Source organism: Amblyomma maculatum, chromosome 9 (assembly GCF_055883805.1).
Source record: "Amblyomma maculatum isolate TAMU_Amacu chromosome 9, ASM5588380v1, whole genome shotgun sequence".
In the NCBI taxonomy this organism is placed as follows: domain Eukaryota; kingdom Metazoa; phylum Arthropoda; class Arachnida; order Ixodida; family Ixodidae; genus Amblyomma; species Amblyomma maculatum.
In genome coordinates, this window is record NC_139352.1 from 30,183,860 (window position 1) to 30,203,756 (window position 19,897).

A 19,897-nucleotide genomic window follows, 5' to 3' on the forward strand; every position below is an offset into this window, starting at 1 on the left:
GCTGCTGCTGCTGCTGCTGCTGCTGCTGCTGCTGCTGCTGCTGCTGCTGCTGCTGCTGCTGCTGCTGCTGCTGCTGCTGCTGCTGCTGCTGCTGCTGCTGCTGCTGCTGCTGCTGCTGCTGCTGCTGCTGCTGCTGCTGCTGCTGCTGCTGCTGCTGCTGCTGCTGCTGCTGCTGCTGCTGCTGCTGCTGCTGCTGCTGCTGCTGCTGCTGCTGCTGCTGCTGCTGCTGCTGCTGCTGCTGCTGCTGCTGCTGCTGCTGCTGCTGCTGCTGCTGCTGCTGCTGCTGCTGCTGCTGCTGCTGCTGCTGCTGCTGCTGCTGCTGCTGCTGCTGCTGCTGCTGCTGCTGCTGCTGCTGCTGCTGCTGCTGCTGCTGCTGCTGCTGCTGCTGCTGCTGCTGCTGCTGCTGCTGCTGCTGCTGCTGCTGCTGCTGCTGCTGCTGCTGCTGCTGCTGCTGCTGCTGCTGCTGCTGCTGCTGCTGCTGCTGCTGCTGCTGCTGCTGCTGCTGCTGCTGCTGCTGCTGCTGCTGCTGCTGCTGCTGCTGCTGCTGCTGCTGCTGCTGCTGCTGCTGCTGCTGCTGCTGCTGCTGCTGCTGCTGCTGCTGCTGCTGCTGCTGCTGCTGCTGCTGCTGCTGCTGCTGCTGCTGCTGCTGCTGCTGCTGCTGCTGCTGCTGCTGCTGCTGCTGCTGCTGCTGCTGCTGCTGCTGCTGCTGCTGCTGCTGCTGCTGCTGCTGCTGCTGCTGCTGCTGCTGCTGCTGCTGCTGCTGCTGCTGCTGCTGCTGCTGCTGCTGCTGCTGCTGCTGCTGCTGCTGCTGCTGCTGCTGCTGCTGCTGCTGCTGCTGCTGCTGCTGCTGCTGCTGCTGCTGCTGCTGCTGCTGCTGCTGCTGCTGCTGCTGCTGCTGCTGCTGCTGCTGCTGCTGCTGCTGCTGCTGCTGCTGCTGCTGCTGCTGCTGCTGCTGCTGCTGCTGCTGCTGCTGCTGCTGCTGCTGCTGCTGCTGCTGCTGCTGCTGCTGCTGCTGCTGCTGCTGCTGCTGCTGCTGCTGCTGCTGCTGCTGCTGCTGCTGCTGCTGCTGCTGCTGCTGCTGCTGCTGCTGCTGCTGCTGCTGCTGCTGCTGCTGCTGCTGCTGCTGCTGAACGAGCTGCCAGAGCAGAGGCCGTCGCCGCCAGAATCCAGAGCAGTAAGCGAGGCTGAAGCAGAAGCTCATCGCCGCCGTCGAGACGACCCTGCCGTTCGTTCGCACCGCCGAAGCGGAGGCTCATCGCCACCGTCGAGAGCAACCAGGTGTAAGCGAGGCTGAAGCAGAAGTATCTATATATGCCCTGTGGTGCGGCGTTCGAGAAAGCAGCAAATCAAAAGGCGCCGCGGGGACACAGGGATGGAACTCCCGGTATGCTCCCGGTGCGGTCAGCTCCGTATATGCGTTGGTTGGTTGGTTGCACAACTTTTATTTCCATCGATAATGGGCGTCTTCTCCGCCACCGGCACGCGTGCTGGGGAAGACGGGGAGTCGTGCGCCCGCGGATTAGAGGCTGGCAGGTAGCCCTTGGCTTGTTGCGGCCTCTTCTGCCATATGGTCGGGGCGGTGGATCTGTGGATCGCAGGGTCCGCGCTTCGCAGCAGGGTCTCCCAGGCTTCAGGTGAAAATATTGAACAGCCTTTCATTAGAGGCTGGCAGGTAGCCCTTGACAATTGTTGCGGCCTCTTCCGCCATATGGACGGGGCGGTGGATCGGTGGATCGCAGGGTCCGTGCTTCGCAGCAGGGTCTCCCAGGCTTCAGGTGAAAATATTGAACAGGCTTTCAGCTGGTTCCAGCTGGAATCAGTTCAACTGGGTTATGGAACAAATCCCAGCTGGAACCATGTTGCTAGCTGGTTCCAACTGGAACCAGTTGCTGGCTGGTCCCGACTGGAACTAGTTGCCAGGTGGTTCCAGCTGGAACTAGTTTGCTTCTAGTCCCCATTAATACTATGAAATTCCTTATTTCCACTGTGGCCAGTCCCAGCTTTTATTTTTCGCTTCTTATGCTTGGTCTGTACATAATGGTTAACATCACTTTAAACCACATAATGAGATTACATGCATATATGTAATTGGTGCAGAAACAATCACAAAGATACTTTTCACAGAATACAGTGAAATAATTTATTAACATAATTAAGAGCGCTACAAATATGAGCCCTCAACATCTGCAGTCCTTGGCTTTATCCCCAGACCTAAAAAGGAAACAAGGTAAATAATTACTTACAAGGAAACTAATTGTCTTTAGGGAAATCAGCTCTTTAACAACCAAATCCAAACAGTACATGAATTGATATTAAGTTGCGAAGGAAAAATAAGGTAAGCAGTTGAGAAGGCAGTATCATACAGGCCATACCTGAGTTAAAATAGGCTGATAATAACACGCGCTTCAATAATTTTAAGCGTAGAAAAGACAATCGCATCTGAAATGTTGTTTTTTGTAGTGGTGCACGACCACTCTTAAGCTCGAGAGCTTGGACGATTATCGCATTGTACAGGGGTAGTTATGCATTTAGTTTTCACTGTAATGCGCTACAGCGCAGGCAGTGCCCCGCAAGCTGCATTAATCAAAATGAGAATACCAGAGCGCTCTATTTGCGAAGGCAAGCATATTAAAAAAAAAAAAAAAGCTTCAACCTGTTTAACAAACGCCTTTGTTTGCCAAAAACAAGGAGGTTGGTCATAAGCTTCGCAAGATTGCAAGAGTGGAGCGCGTTCTTTTTCGGTACTCGACATACACGGACACCACCGCGCCGACTACGCTTGGATTTCGGTTTAACGAGCTTCTTAATGCTCTCGCGTTAAAATGTGTCAGTAGATTCATTGCTCTATTATGCATACATATATTCATATAATCTTCGCTGTGCAGATTTTCACAGAGCTCGATCGCTGTACTCACTTCCAAACGCGGTCGCTTTCGCCAGGGTCTTCCGTCCATGTGTTATCGCCGTGAACCACTTTTAATTGTGGCAAGGGGGTAATCTTTTCGAGAACAGGCACAGGTGTGCAATTGATGTCCTTCCAGCGCACACAGGTGGGTGAAAGCATCCGAGCATACTGCGTGCAGTCGCACACGCACAAAAAAAAAAAAAAGAAAGAAAGCTGTGGCCGCGAGCCGCGGCAAGCTGCCAATGGCGGCACCACGTGGTACGAACACAGACACTATATGCGCACTACGTTTCACTCGCGGAAACGAATTTGCCATAATAAATTAACACTATATTTTTGCTGAATATTGTCAATTTATTTAAATAGGTTACACTTTCTCATGAGGGTATCGAAGCGAAACGATGAAATACTCAACCTTCAACTAAACTGCGTGGCCGGCCATGGCGGCCAGTGCCGGTTCGTGTATTTGCTGGCTCCGCTCCGTGCGACAACAGCTCACAAATGGAGCTTTGACAGTCGCTGAGCGGCACCAGCTCTCGGCCACTACATGTAGCCAAGAGCTATAGGTTGTTGTACATGTGCGTCAATTAAGGTTCAATTAGCGTAACAATTAAATTTTTCACGACTGCCGCTACCAACGGATGCAACAAATTGTGTCGTGAACTCTGAGAAATGAATGACAATCGCCCCATACTGTGTATGTATGTGCCATAGTTTTTTAGGCCAACCAGGTAATAATTTGGGAGATATATAATACACGTGACAATGTGACCAGCTCGCAGCGGCAATGACAAAGGCAGGTCGCTCGCCCACGGATTGCGACAACCGAAAGGAACGAACCAACGAAACAGTTTACGTCCACCACGACATGGTCGCCACAGAAACGACAAATTAAGGAACTAATGCAATAAAAGGAGCTTGTGAGTGCTCTCGCTCATACGCGCATTGCACGCGACCTCGCTGGAAACAGTGCTCATTCACCGCAGCGATCAGAAAGTGCACAAAGACGCGATTGAAGTTTGTATGTCATTTATTGCGCGTGAAATAAATCATCGTCCCGAAAATAGTGCGACATTCATGAAAAACGTCATGCATAAAATACATACATACATACATCAGGGGCGCAGTGTCAGTGAGTGCACTCGCCTCGCTGTGTTCGGTCTGCTGTCTAGCACGCTATAGCGGCTCTTCTGTATGTCGAATTTGATTAGTGTGTCGACTCGGGTCGTATCCGAGCAAGTTTCCGAAGAGACTACGCATAAGCGGGGCCGTTCAAAGCTTTACGCCGCTCCTGGGAAACTTAAAAGACGATGGTCGGCGCTCACTCTCATTGTCTAATGTAGTGGGGGTGAGCGAGCCCCACCGCACACGAAGGTCGCAAACAAAAATGATAATCGCCACGGCAACTGTAATGAGCCGACACACAAAGAATTAAAAGCGCAATTCGTGGAAACGAAACCAAATTGGAAATCAAATTTACGAGACAGGGACAGAATTGGAAGGCCACGGCCACAATCTGAACACTGCCGTATGGTATAGTTGCTGTTACATGAAGATAATACGAGGACGTGAAGGAGCAACACGACAAGATAGCACAGCAAAGCGGATGGCTAAGCTCAGAAAACTCACATTATTGAAGTAAGGCGAACAACGCATGCGCTGTTCCGCGACGCAATGGTCGCGGCAGTGGAAAATTAAAAAGGGATTTACAGAAAAGACGCAAAGAGATAGAAGAGAAACGTTTCTTCTCGCGCCCACACCTCAGCCTCCATGTGCGAAGAGTTTTGTCGAATTAGTCTACTAGCGTTTGGTATGTAAGAGAGGGCACGATATAGTGGGCATTGCTGCGAATCGAACATATTGAATCAGCGAAAGACACAGAAACACAAGAAGTACACGGGACAGTTCTCTTTTCTAGCGAAAGGTATACTTTGGCCACAAACGAGGAGTTTCGCGGGGCGGGAGGCACAGATCCGTTACCTAGCAACCCCCGCACTGGCGGATGCCGCTAAAACCCCTCAATAAACTAAAAGTAGCGCCATCTCCTCTCTCCTCCTCCGGCGGCGCCGCTCCTCCTCTCGCATTTCGACCGTGGCTCCACCTACGGAGTGCGCGACTAGCGCGCGCTCTCCGGAGCAGGCGCCCTTCACAGCCGTCTCGATCAGCGCCGCGCGCGCGCCGACCGAGGCGGCCGTGCGCCGGGTTTCACCAGAGCCTTGCATTTTGTCGCAATGTGTCCAGGTTAAAATATTACTCACTGCTGAAACATAATTACCTAATGTTGACAGGGATTTCCCGCCAGAATAGTTTCAGCTGTGAGTGTCATACACCACATTTACGCGATTTCGGCGTTGGTTCAACTCGCCGTCATCTCCGTGTGTCCGTCACATTTGGCCACTCAGCGGCATGCTTTATAAAATTTGTAACTAGGCGGCGGAGAGGAACAATTTTGGAACAGTCTGTGTATGGTTTCTTTGCAGCGTTGACTGGATTGCGGGCTGCCGGTAAACTTGAGAAGTGTGGCAGCAGCTGTCTTCCATGTATTTTCAACTTCAGCTGCAGATCAAATTAACTATAGGCGGCGGAAGCTGCAGTCTGTGCGGAGTCTTTGCAGCTTTGATTGACTTGTGAGCTACCAGTAAACTTGGGGAGGGAGGTAGCAGTTATTTTTTTATATATTTGGCGTTGAGACGGTGCCGTGTTCAGCTGCCATGGTGTGTCACCATACGTACACGATTTTGGCGTCGATTTAACTCGCCTTCACCTCCTTGAGCCCGTCAGCCGTTGACAAAAGTGCGCAACATGCTTGAAAAAAAAAAAAAAAAATTAACTAGGCTGCGGAAGCTGCAGTCTGTGTGGTTTCTTTGCAGGTTGGACTGAATTGTAAGCTACCGTGAAACTTGAAAAGCGTGGTTGCAGTTTTTTTTTATATTTTGCGCTGAAACGGTTCCGTTTTCAACTGTCAGTGCGTGACACCATTTGTACGCGATGTCTGCGTTGGTTGAACGCGCCTTCACCACCGTGCTTCTATCAGCCGCCGGCCAAAGAGCGCAACATGCTTGAAAAAAAAAATTAAATAGCCAGAGGGAACGATTTAGTAGCAGTCCACGTGGCAGCAAAACACACGGCGATATGTGCCGCGCGCGCGCCGCCCGCCCCGCTGGAAAGGAGGAAGCTGCACGCCCAGCAAAAAAAAAAAAAAAAAGCGCGCGCGCGCATGTGACGGCGCTCGGCCAATGAGAGGGTCGAACGACGAAGGAAACCGCAGGAGAGGAGGCGGGCGGCAAACTTCACATGTTGGCGCTACTTTTAGTTTATTGAGGGGTTTTAGACGCCGCATGCTCGCTGCGCCATCTGGCAATAAAGAAGCAACCAGAAGTAGTCTCGTCTTTAATGCAGCAACAACATAGCTAGACATAATGAGTAGCGTATCTTGATTTTCCTTCTCTAGCGCAAGAACGATAGCCGCGAAAGATGATAGGCTATTCAGCGGCGCATTCAGGGCGAGCGCGTACTCAGCATTGGATTCGGTTGTATTGGACAGGTCTGGATTGAATTCGACAAAATAGGGAGGATTATATTGCATTTCACTGGATGAACTGTACTTGACTGGAGTAGATTAGACTGGATTGGAGAGCAGTAGGCAGCCCAGCGCCAGGCACACAGGGTTTCGCTAAGTATATCCTGGCCTAGCTGAGCTAAGCCACAACCATTTTTTTGTGTGTGTCTTTTGTTGGTTCAATATGTTAAGATTTGCACCAACTAGACCAGATGGCCATCATAAAATAAAGTTAAATTGGTTCACAGGAAGGGAAAGGCGCAGTAACTGTCACACTTGCTCTGTGGACACCCGAACCGCGCCGTAAGGGAAGGGAGGAAGGTGGGAATGAAAGTGGAAAGAGAGAAAGAGGAGCCGTAGTGGAGGGCTACGGAGTAATTTCGACCACCTGGGGATCTTTAACGTGCGCTGACATCGCACAGCACACGGACGCCACTTCGTTTCGCCTCCATCGAAACGCAGCCGCCGCGGTCGGGTTCGAACCTAAATGGGAATTGTTGCTTTCACTCGTTTGGTTGCTCTCTCAGCTTCTAGATTTAAGGGCATGTTGCTGTTGCATACACCTCGAACTCTTTCTTCCAGACGGTCCAGCTGTGAAAGGCGTTTCGCCTTGTCCCGCCGGGCTGGCGCAGGGGTTACGGCGCTCGACTACTGTGCTTAAGGACGTGGGATCGAATCCCGGCCTCGGCGGCCGCTTTTCAGTGGAGGCGAAAATCAAGGCGTCCGTGTGCTGTGCGATGTCAGTGCACGTTAAAAAACCCCAGGTGGTCGAAACGTCTGGAGTCCTCCACTACGGCGTCTCTCATAGCCTGAGTTTCTTTGGGGACGTTCAACCCCACAAACAAAACCAAACCAAACCTTGTCAAATGGAAGCAAGGATGCACTAGGTGCGATCCTCCTCTGAGGGTACAGACCTCAACCTGCGACCATCATCATCCTACGGCTACCAAGGCAAGGTCTCCCGCACCATAAGGTTTGAGGGCGTTTCGGTTGAAACGTAAGACGGTAGAAAAAGGCAGGCCATGGTGGTAACTTGAGGCCCAACAGGGACGATTGGTATACGCTCGCTGCCGATGACGAGGCAGCCGGCGTCAACGATTAGAAACATGGATGCCATGCTCTTCACTGTAACTTAAAAGGACTGGGCGCCCATATGCTGGACGCAGTGACCTTCGGGTAAACCCACTATTGAGGCCGCCACGCAGACGACGGTCTCAGGACTGGTTCCCGCAGGGACGACTATGTCGAAGACCTGAGTCTTCGAAGGGTGCCACGGCGTTGAGGGTGATCTGTTGAAAACCACGGGACGCCCCTAACGTGAAACACGCAGGGACTCCCGCCACTAATCAAGCCTCCACCACACTCGTTGCCTAGCCACTATTGCCAACCCAACCAGTACAAAGATGTCAAAGGAAAGGTCTCATTCGCCTAATGAGAAATCAATGAACTTGCCTTGTCAGATGAAAGGAAGGATGCACTGGGTGCGATCCTCCTGTGAGGGTACAGACCTCAACCCGCGACCATCATCATCCTACGGCTACCCCAGGCATGGTCTCCCGCACCATAAGGTTTGGGGGGTTTTAACGCGATAGCGTTAAGGAGCTCGTGTCGCAGGAAAGCCGGTGTCGTCGGTGTCGGCGGCGTTGGCCGTGAGCGATAAATCCCGGCATGCACTTCATAAATAGAAAGAAACTTCCAAGATGGACTGGGTGGGAATCGAGCCAGGGTCTCCGGAGTGTGAGACGGAGAAGCTACCACACAGCCACGAGTTTTTTTTTCTTTATTGCCGACTTGGACATTACCGATATACCGTTTGTCGCACTGTCCAGGCCCAGGAGATGATGTACTCAACAGAGTTAAGAAGATGCCAATATCACCACCAGTCAAATCATTTTTCTTTAAACTCCACACTAGCACATTATCAGTCAAAACATGGATGCACGCTAAAGGCCTGTTCGTCCCTTGGTCAACAAACTGTTTCTTGTGTAACATTCAGCCACGAGTTTGATGCTTGAAAGCGGTACAAAAGCGCTTCTAGTGAATGCGTTGTTGCCTTAGAAACGTGCCGTAGAACGTTATACTGCGGTGTATATCGGTAATAATGAGCATGTTACTTACAGAAGTCGCAGTTACACGAGTCGCGAAGTACGTTTCCGCTACATTTCTTCTGCGCTCTGCGCACATGCAGAGCCATCTTGCGGCAAACGCAGAAGAACCCCTCCTCGCAATGTGCGGCGCTGCCCCGACACGTGGCGCGCCACTCGCCCCTGACGTTTCGCCGTTCACCCTCACGGGTTGTAGAATCAAGCGTCTTTTCTTTCTTTATATCACTATCTTCGCTCACCCGCTTCTCCCATTCGGGCCGCGCGGGTACCGATGCGAGGATGCCCCAATACCCTTGCGTTTAATAAGTTTTCTCGCTCTCTCCCCGTCCAAAATCCAGCGTGCGTCACTCGAACAGTGGTGTTCAGGCGACGCGGCTCCTCTTTCCGCTCACAGCGCGATTACTAGGTGCAGCGTCTGATGCCGGGCGCCTCTGACGTGATCGCTGCGCCGTAGCGGTTCTGCTGGGAAAGCGTCCCCTGCGATGTGGGCCGAGCTGCTTCCGAGGAATCATGCTTCTGCGTGGTGCTCCCAAGCGAAATAGAGGACGATCCGATCCCATCAAGGCGTCAGCCCCATAATCGCGTCCGCCTTCATGGCGCGTCGCTGCCCGGCTTTCTCCCTCCGAGACACCGAGTTCTTTGGTTCGTTCCGCTTGCTCAGGCGCACGTTTTGTTGCCGCGCCGAACGCTGCGTTGCTCGGCGCTCACCGCGTGATTCGTGAGTGCAACGTCCGATGTGGGGCGCCTCATCAGTGATTGCTGCGCCGTAGCGCATTGTCTTACACTCCTTGGCAGGTCGACGGGTGTTGTATTGCTGGGCCTTGCGCGCTCGCTCTTGAGACGCGTGTGATGGAAGCGGCGCCGTCTACCAGTGCCGGTAGCGCTACAGTGTCTTGCTCATCAGTGTCTTCCTCGCCGGCGAACACTGATGGACCATCTCCGTCAACTGGTGTTCGACCACGAGGAAGGCCACGCAAGACGGAGGCACAGAAGGCGGAGGCAACTATGTCTTCGTGTGACTCAAGAGCATACCGAGCGAATGAGTGGGCGGTGCGAACGAGGTGCAATAACGCTATCGCGTTCCACTCTTGAAGGCGAAGCTTAAGCGTCCTCTAAACTTTCTTTGTTTCAGGGAGCGGGCTTTTCCCAGCCAAGGGGCTCATGCAATCCGGCCTGTTCCCACCAGGGCGGGGTCGCAGTGTACAGGGTTTTGAATATTTGGGGGCTGGGACTTAACACATTCCTATGCAAAATCTACTACACCATTCGAGCTGAAATAACGTTCACAAAGTAGCAAAATATCGTCTACGTTATCTGATAAGTGATTCAACATCGGTACTTGCCTAAATTTTCCGAAATCGAGAAAAAACTGCTCTCGGCGGCGTGCACAATTTTCGCAGAAGAGAGTCGAAAAGTTATTTTAACATGGTGCGTCATCTGTCGGGCAGCGAGGCAAGCGCGCCAACGGCCGGGATGGAGCTTGTCTCACTGCTCGACAGATGACGCATCATGTTAAAATAGCTTTTCGACTCTCTTCTGCGAAAATTGTGCACGCCACCGAGAGCAGTTCTCGATTTCGAGAAATCTAGGCAAGTACCGATGTTGAATCACTTATCAGATAACGTAGACTATATTTTGCTACTTTGTGAACGTTATTTCAGCTCGAATGGGTTAGTAGATTTTGCATAGCAATTTTTTAAATCCCAGCCCCCAAATATTCAAGACCCTGTATATGCACCCCGTCCGCACCACCCCGTTGGGTCGAAGCCTGACGCGAGCAAGTCTTCTATCTCACTTCTAGTTTTCCGTTTTCTTCTTTGAAGATAACCATGGGGTGTCCCCATTGTTCAAAAAACGCTTTTCCCTCAAGTAGCGTCTCTCTCTCTCTCTCTGATTTTGGCCGTCACTTCATGGAGGATGCTCGAAGTCTTGTTCGAGTAGGCAGCTTTGCAGCGGGCTAACCGCACCTGATAGTTGACCTCTGCCAGTGTCAAGACAAACTGCTTGCGCCCTTCCTTTGGAAGCGGGTTGAAGTCCAGCGACTACGAGAATGCGATAGTAAATGCGCCATAAAATCGAAACAGTCGCAACGCGTTCTTAATGTGACGCTAAAAAACTCGAAAATAGGCATCAGGTGTGATCTCATTGCCTCAGAGCGGCACTTGTATCAATTAATTTAGCAATAAGAGCCGATGGCTATAACGTTTAGTTTCTTCCTGTTGTCACGGCTGTTATCCTTGCGTATGCAACATTATCGACAGTTATGTTTTCAACATTTAGAATAGTGTTTGCGTTTGAGAATCATTTTCTGACTGATTAATCCGGAAAGTAGGGGGTTTGTGCTCTATAATAATAATAATAATAATAATGATAATAATAATAATAATAATAATAATAATAATAATAATAATAATAATAATAATAACAACTGGTTCAAAGGAAAGAAAATGCGCAGTATCTATCATACTTGTTCTATGGACACCCCATACACGTTGTAAGGGAAGGGAGGAAGGTGGGAGCGAAAACGGAAAGAGAGAAAGGGCTGCCATAGTGGATGGTTCCGCAGTAATTTCGAGCGCCTGGGGATCTTTAACGTGCACTGACATCACACAGCACACGGACGCCACTTCGTTTCGCCTCCATCGAAACGCAGCCGCCGGTGGTCGGGATCGAACCCGGGTAAACCGGCACAGTAGCCGGGAGCGGTATTACAGAACTGCGTTCAGTTCGCGTTCAGTTCAGAACGCTCTGTGATTGGTTGGAAGCACTTTCGCTCAAAACTGATTTACTTATAGAAAGGGGGTGGCGAGGTAACTGTCTCACTTGTTTTCTGTGGACACCGCAACCGCGCCGTTAGGGAAGGGAGGAAGGTGGGAGTGACAGTGGAAAGTGAGAAAGAGGAGCCGTAGTGGAGGGCTACGGGGTAATTTCGACCACCTGGGGATCTTTAACGTGCGCTGACATCGCACAGCACACGGACGCCTCTTCGTTTCGCCTCCACCGAAACGCAGCCGCCGAGGTCGGGTTCGAACCCGGGTACTCCGGCACAGTAGTCGGGCGTCTTACCAGTGCACCACCCCGGCGGGGCCTTTCGCTCACCTTCTTTCGCTCAAAACCTTTCAGAAGGTGCCGTGACGTAAAAGCGTTGAGTTCAGCGGAAGTGCTTCCAACCAATCACAAAGCGTTCCGAAACTGAAAGTCAACTGAACGCAGTTCTGTAATGCTGCTCCCGGCGTCTTACCACTGCACCACCGCGGCGGGGCCTGTGCTCTATCAATTTGTAGACAATTTAGATGGTATGCTGAAATGCTAGCACTATTCAAGGTCATCCATCAGCAGATGATAGGTACTGCGCATGCACTAATTTTGAACCGAAGGCTTCACTATGCCACCTCTGGTCAGCTCCATCGCGGTGGTTCAGTCGTAGTTGATGGTTAAATGTGCGGGTATGAATGAATGAACTTCATTTAGCTAAAGGGCATTCCAGGGTTCAAACCCGACCGCCGGTGGCTGCGTTCAGATGGAGGCGAAAAGAGGAGCCGTTCCTGCAGCTGTGCGGCATCTGTGGGTGACGTCACATCGTTGACGTCATCCTAGTTGAGTGACAGTTATTTTAGTCTGTCGTACTTTCAAATTGCGCGCCAATCGCAGTGTCGGTTGGTTGGTTGGACACCTGCACCGAGCCGTAAAGGAAGGGAGGAAGAGGGAGTGAAAGTGGAAAGAGGGAAAGGGGAGCCGTAGTGGAGGGCTACGGAATAATTTCGACCACCTGGGGATCTTTAACGTGCTCTGACATCGCACAGCACATGGACGCCACTTCGTTTCGCCTCCATCGTATCTGTCACTCGCGGAATTCCGCTACCATCCTCACGGTAGACAAACGGAATTATAAAGAGCGTTTCACGACCTGGGGCGTTGCTAAACTCTTCGTGGCTACTATGTCAAGCGCGTCTACGTTCACCGGCGTTCTATAATTCATTTACAGAGAAGTGCCGCCCGGCGGCGTTGGAGCGCATTCGTTCCCGCTTGGTCCTTATAGCTGACGGCAGATTTAATATATTCTATCTGGTATTGTGAGATTGCGCGCCCATCGCAGTATCTGTCACTCGCCGAATTCCGCTATCATCCTCACGGTAGACAAGCGGAACTATGAAGAGCGTTTCTCGGCCCGGGGCGTGGCACAGCGGTAAAGCGCTTGGTGAGGGATCCAAGGGATGGAGATTCGATTTCCGGATTTAGCCTAATTTTGTTTTTTGAATGAGGAGGAGTCGCACACCTCTTAAGTGTTGTTAGGGTACTCCGGCAGAGCTTGGCGAGGGGGCTGCGCAGCTGTGCGTGTGTGAACAACTTTTATTTCCACCAGAATGGAGGCCCCCTACTCCCCGCCCCCGGCACGCAGGCCTAGGGGACGGGGGCCGGAATCTCCGCGATTAGAGGCAGGCAAAGAGATCTTGATTCCTTGCGGCCTCTTCCGCCAGGTGGATGGCTTGCTCCTGAAGAGTGGGGTCCTCGCTCCGCAGAAGGGTTTCCCAGGCTTCTCTGCTAAGTATTTTTGTCTTAGCCCATGGGGAGCTAGCGCATTCCCAAATTACGTGGTTGAGGGTCCCTCTCTCCCCACATTGCTTGCATTTATCGTCCTGTCGCTCATATTTCTGGACGTGATAGGCCCAGACCGGGTGGATGTAATTCCCTGCCTGTAGACGCCGCTACGCGGTTGCCTCTTTGTTGTTCAGACGCCTATCTGGTGTGCGGCACCAGCTTTCAGTCTCTGGATAAACCAGGGGAATGATGCGAGCATAGAGAGACGACTGCAGGCATCGGCAGACACAGTAGTGGACTACGCCGCTACAAATCAGTACTAGTCTGCAACCCAAAATCGTTGAGGTGCAAGCAAATCGGAGAATTCGATATCAAAGTGGAAGGAATGTCCGCACCAAAGGTTGATCAAATACGAATCCTAGGGCTATACATTCAAGATAATGGACACAACGACGGAATACTAAAGATAATGGAAGGCTACGCCACACAAGTCCTAGGCATATTCAGGAGAATAACATTGAAGGGCCGATGCTTAAAAGAAAGGAGCTTGATCAGACTTATGCAAGCATATGTCATAAGCCGCATAGGCTGCTCTACGCCGTATTTAAATCTTGGAGCAGAGGAAAAAGAAAATTAGAAGCACTCATTAGACTATGAATAAAGAGGGCCCTGCGCCTACCTATCAGTACATTCACAGAGATGCTGCTCGCTATGGGGGTACACAATCCGTGGGAAGAAATAGCAGAAGCAGTCAGTGTCGCAACTCGAAGGCTAAAGCCAGACAACGAGGAAGAGCCATTAGAAATATGGTAGGCCTGCAGACGGACAGAGGGATGCAACAGAAGTCGAGCATCCCCCAGATATACCGAGATAAGCACACCATCTCTCCTCTTCCTCGACACATGCACCCCATATACAACGAGGAAAGGGGGCAAAAGAGAGCAGAAGCACTCAAAAAGCGCTTCGAGCCATTGGACTGATTGATTTGCAGGAAGGGAAAGGCGCGCTGTCTCACTTGTTTTCTGTGGACACCTCAACTGCGCCGTAACGGAAGGGAGAAAGGCAGGGGTGAAGGTGGAAAGGGAGAAAGAGGCGTCGTAGTGGAGGGCTGCGGAGTAATTTCGACCACTTGGGGATCTTTAACGTGCGCTGACATCGCACAGCACACGGACGCCTCTTCGTTTCGCCTCCATCGAAACGCAGCCGCCGAGGTCGGGTTCGAACCCGGGTATTCCGGACAGTAGTCGGGCGTCTTACCACTGTACCACCCCGGCGGGGCATGACCGCGTAGAAAAACGGATTTATTTTTTATAGGAAGGGAAAGGCGCGGTAACTGTCTCACTTGTTTTCTGTGGACACCGCAACCAAGCCGTAAGGGAAGGGAGGAAGGCGAGAGTGAAAGTGGAAAGAGAGAAAGAGGAGTCATAGTGGAGGGCTACGGAGCAATTTCGACCACCTGGGGATCTTTAACGTGCGCTGACATCGCACAGCACACGGACGCCTCTTCGTATCCCGTTCCTCTCGCTCGTAACGCGTCCCACGGCTGTGACAACCTCGCGAGGCACTTGTATAGATCTCGTCTTTGAGAATCAAGCATTGGTGTACCAAGTCGAACATATATCAGTCTATTTCTCCGACCACAAAGCTTCCTTCATGACTGTCAAGAACTGTTAGTGGAGTCTTTGTTAAAGGAATACGTGTGAAAAATAAAAAAAAATTCTGTGATAGCGCATACATGTGTTGCTCGATTTCTTTGCCTCAATCTATCGAAAAGGTGAAACAGCTTATTTGCTGCGCTTGAATTTCGCATTAGGAAGTAACGTAATCGTCGGTAATTTTTTTCTTCATTCTCATAAACGTTTGCTTTTATTTTGGCATCACCAATAAAACATCTTTTACCAATAAATCACCCCGCCGGGGTGGCGCAGTGGTAAGACGCCCGACTACTGTGCCGGAGTTCTCGGGTTCGAACCCGACCTCGGCGGCTGCGTTTCGATGGAGGCGAAACGAAGTGGCGTCCGTGTGCTGTGCGATGTCAGCGCACGTTAAAGGTCCCCAGGTGGTCGAAGTTACTCCGTAGCCCTCCACTACGGCTCCCCTTTCTCTCTTTCCCGTTTCAGTCCCACCTTCCTCCCTTCCCTTACGGTGCGGTTCAGGTGTCCACAGAGCAAGTGTGACAGATACTGCGCCTTTCCCTTCCTGTGAACCAACCAACCAATAAATCAGCTTTGCGATGAACTGTCACCCATCTGTGCTCGTTGATCACCTTGGGAAGATTTGTGTTACTGTGCCCACTTTTCTTTTCGACTGGCTTCTTCCATCAAATTTAACTTTTGCTTACTTTAGTCCTATTCTTTCATTTTTATTTGGTTTGAGCCTGCCATTGCCGAGAAGATGCAGTATCTTACTCATCCACATGTATTTTTGGTATTATTTTCCTTCTTCCCGATGCTGTCACTGTCACAGCTGCCGAAACCGAGAAGTGGTGCCTAATGGAAAGAGGTGAAGGAAGCGTCTTGGGGAAAGCGATGGCTTTGCGAGTTATACGCAACACCAGAAGACTCATCGCGGCTGCCGACAACGTTCTATGCCCGCAATGATTTCATGCTTACATCTAATCTTGATTACGGGCGAGGGAACATTTTTCTTTAATTATCTGTACGTTGTGTGCAGCATCAGCTGATTTAGGCAGTAGCTTCTGGTATCTTGTTCCTACTGTTCAGACGAGCGCTGTAGACTGGGAGCCTGAGCACCAGGTTTGATGCGTTCTTCATATAACTCTCGGCGATGCTCCTCTTCTCGGCACTGGGCAGCCCCTACCGCCCAAGGAATATGATACCTGTCAAGAACACAGAAAATAATGAATCAATATTACCAGTACTTTGAATATTATTGCAAATTATGATGTCCTATGCTTTCGATGGCTCTTATCTGCTGTCTGAAATGTGTTGGCTTGAAGAGACGACATGCTCGTAAGGATCCGCTGTTATTCCTCCTCAGAAAAGCTATGGAAACCCCACAAAACAACAACGGCAAACTTTTTTCGCTGTGTCTAGCTTGAAATTTCCAGTATTCATACCTCCGGTCATCCCCCCCTCTCTGAAATTAGTCATACAACCAATAGATATTCGGCAGTGGATATTTTGGCTTTTGTTCGATACTTATTAGGTCTTAGAAAGTTCCACAGGCTCACAGTAGTCGTTCTGCGGCCATCCAGAGGGAAAATATGGTGGTTTAAGGGGCGGGGCGGGGCGTCTTACAGAAATTGAAATCGGACTATTAGGAGCTGATGCCTAATTAACATTTCAATAAAATAATCATTGTTATTAATAACTAATGTTTAACGTAATAATATATTATTCTGTCTGTATTTGTTAACGCTGTTGTCTGCACAACACGCCATTGTACAGCTTTTCTGATTGATGTCTATGAGCGCAACCTAAAGGTAAGATGCACTTACTGAAGGCAGGAAATAATTATGGAGAAGGTGATTGTTTAGTGTGACCGTTATCATACCGATTGTTACTGAAATGTGTCAGTGGACGCAACTAAAGGTAACATACACTCACTGAAGGCAGGGGATAATTACGGTGAAGGCAAGTGAAAAAAAATCTGCAAAAAAGAATCACGACACAGAAGTCGAACAGATGTTTCAGTGGCATCAGTGCAGAGGTGGACGGTGTCTATTCAGTGCGCCACAAAAGCGACTGGAACAGGGGCCTTTAAATTCATTATTATTCGTTCAGACAATATATCCACAATTTGTCGCCAGGTGGCATTGCTCAGAGGAATCATCATCATCATCATCACGCGTCAGAGCGTCGTCTGCTCGAGTGCTCCTACGAGATATGGTTTGGTAATAAGCTGCCTGGTGTCAAAAAAGAAACATACAACTGCGCATTTGTGTGTGTCTCTAATTCTTTTGTTTTTGTCTGTCAGCGCTGTGACACAATACTGTTTTGAAACTAATTCAGTCAAGAAGTTCACTTTGTAGGCTGGAATTTTCCGCCTTATATTTCAAGCTTTCCACAATGCACCTGAGAATTGCCAGCACCATGCAAAGGTAACAGGTCAAAGGAAATAGGAAGACAGCTTTCACCCGTTTCTATCAGCACCCGTCGACATACATCCTCTGCGCTGTGCATTTACTAACGTGATCGCGTGCCCGACGAGGATGTGCATGCTGATATCGCACCGCACGGAAAAGTTTCGGAAGTTGCCCGGGAGTGCTGGCGAGTACACGAAATGACGAAAAATGATTCTACTACCTGGTTGGTCACCTTGAAGATGAAAGTGGTATGAAATTCGATGACCCGCCACATCAGATAAACAAACGTGGGGAGTTTGAGTAAAGGGGAGTTCTGGGCCAGTTGTGTCGACATGATTTACAAGAAGACAGCGCGAGACGGACAAGGACACGAGAGGTACACAGTATAAGGTAGTGGAGCGGGAAGCTGGTGAGCTCGCTGTTCTCGTGCCTGATAGGCCTCCGTTGGGCCTCCGCTGTAGCAGTAGGGGTCTGCACTGAGTGGCGGTTTCCACGCTGCGGAACCTCTCCACGGTTCGGGTATGAAAGCAGCCAGTGGGCTCACATCTACGCTAGCATTGCTGGACCAGGGACCACCATACTGAAAAACCAAAAGTTCTACGGGGCAATAACTTCATAAAATCTCATCTAATCGCATAGACTCTCATACGGTGCACATCATTATCATATCGTACATAATTTATGACAATGTACAAGAAACTATGAGACCTGCAATTATATGTGAAATGTATGTTATTTCTTATGCGAATTGAGTGAGATTGAGTTAGTGTGAGTGAGCGAGAGAATAAGAGGTTATTGCCTCGTACAATTTTTTCAGTAGGGAAGACCTGTTCGGGTTATTAATGGATGAGGCGGATGCAGAGGAGGCTGCTGGCACTACAGGACAGTCAACTAAACAGGACGCGTCTTGCATGACGGTTCTAACAAAGCAGACAGCGACGTTCCCGAGTGAAGAGAATGGAACTCGGCGTGCCTTGCAGGTTCCGTCACAAGACAACGATAGTACTTCAAAGGTAGCGTCAAAAGTTGCAGCCGATGTTTCTGCAACTGTGCAGAATTTCAGTTATAAGCAACTCAGTCCTGTTGCCATGCCGCCAGCCAAGAAACCGCGGCCTGGGCAGCGAAACGACAGCACGAGGAAAGCGTCGAGGTGGTGGCTGTGTTGAGTCGTTGCCGAAGACATCGGGTATCTGATGTTCAACTTTGAAGCGGAGGCCAGCCTTTTCGGCTCATACACGTCAGGCGGGGGAGCCACCTCTGTAGTTGTGTGGCGACCTGAACGCTTTGTATATCGGCTGCCTACTGACCAATGTCAGAAACTTTCTGCAGCCAAGCTGTGCATCTCTAATGTATGACGTTCAAGCATAGTGCAGTGGTTCAGGTAAACTACTTTGAACGTCAGAGGGCTGAGAGCGAGAAGGCGGTAATAGTAGCTTATCGCCTCTTTCTGAATAAGGATACAGATAATGTAACGTAGATACACGGATGTATTTAGAGATATTTACAAAGGGGTAGCTGACTAGACGAACAACTTCATGCCAGCGGCGCCTAGCACGAATCACACATACTTCGTCGTTCTCCACCTTCCACATGCGAGCACAGTACTTTCTCGTCGTCGTCCCTTTACGTAACTCCCGGTGGCGAAAGCACCGTCCCGGTGCTAAGTAGGAGACGGGTCAGGTTCATGGTACGGCTTGAGGCGAACTACGTGAACAACGTCGGCGGCAGGGCGGGTGGATGATGTCGGAGGATCAAGAGGGGCAACCTCATATGTCACGTCGGTCATCTGACGGAGCACACGAGAAGGGCCGTTGCACTGGCGAAGGAGCTTCTCAGAAAGACCGACACGCCAAAGAGGAGATCAAACGAGAACAAGTGATCCTGCCGGCGGTCGTAAGCAGACTTTTGGTAGGTCTGAGAGGCGGTGAGACGGTTGCGGGCAAATTTGCGGGCCATAGTTGCTTGGGTTATGACGTCACGTGCGTACTCCGTGGTCAACTCCAAAGATGGCGGCAGCAGTGTATCCATTGGCAATGCAGGATGTCGACCAAATAGAAGATAGAATGGCGGATAGCCTGTGGTTTCATGCCGCGACAAATTGTAGGCAAATGTTACATAGGGCAAGGCAATGTCACAATCATGATGGTCGGGGGTGACGTACATAAATAGTATGTCAGTGAGAGTCCTGTTCAGCCACTCGGTAAGCCCGGTCGTTTGAGGATGGTACGCTGTGTGAGCCTATGTTGCGTGGAGCAGGACCGGATTATGTCTTCAACTACCCGAGACAAAAAGTAGCGGCCGCGGTCCGTCAGCAATTGGCGTGGAGCACTGTGGTGAAGGATGACATTTTGAAGCAGGAAATCGGCGACATCGGTGGCACAACTGGTTGGTAATGCACGCGTGATATCATATCGGGTGGCGTAGTCGATCGCAACAGCAATCCAGCGGTTGCCGGAACTGGACTTTGGAAAAGGTCCGAGGAGGTCTAGTCTGACAAGATAGAAGGGGTCGAGGGGTACGTCGATAGGCTGCAGAAGACCGGCGGCACTTTCTGCGTTGACAGAGGTCGCAGCTGTCAACGTAACGGCGAACACTGCGATATAGACCGGGCCAAAAGAAGCGGCGTCGGACCCGATTGTACGTTCGTGAGACGAGGTGATCCGCGGTGGGTAGGTCATGTAGTTCTTTGAGGACAGAGGAGCGGAGACGGTGGGGAACGACGAGCAGGAGTGGAGGTCCAT

The 19,897-nt window shown here is 50.7% G+C and overlaps 1 long non-coding RNA gene across 7 annotated transcripts in view; it reads right to left on the reverse strand.

Annotated features, from left to right (window-relative positions):
- Positions 1 to 2,193: 2,193 nt before the first annotated feature.
- LOC146178733 (uncharacterized) overlaps positions 2,194 to 19,897 on the reverse strand; it is a 28,464-nt gene continuing 10,760 nt past the window's right edge. For 2 of the 7 annotated variants that reach the window (XR_014700642.1, XR_014700641.1), the window contains exon 4: positions 15,271 to 15,947. This is a non-coding gene — a long non-coding RNA (uncharacterized LOC146178733). Of the gene's footprint in view, positions 2,212 to 15,264; positions 15,948 to 19,897 lie in introns of those variants that run through there. The other 5 variants (XR_014700638.1, XR_014700640.1, XR_014700639.1 and 2 more) reach the window with 5 other exon arrangements.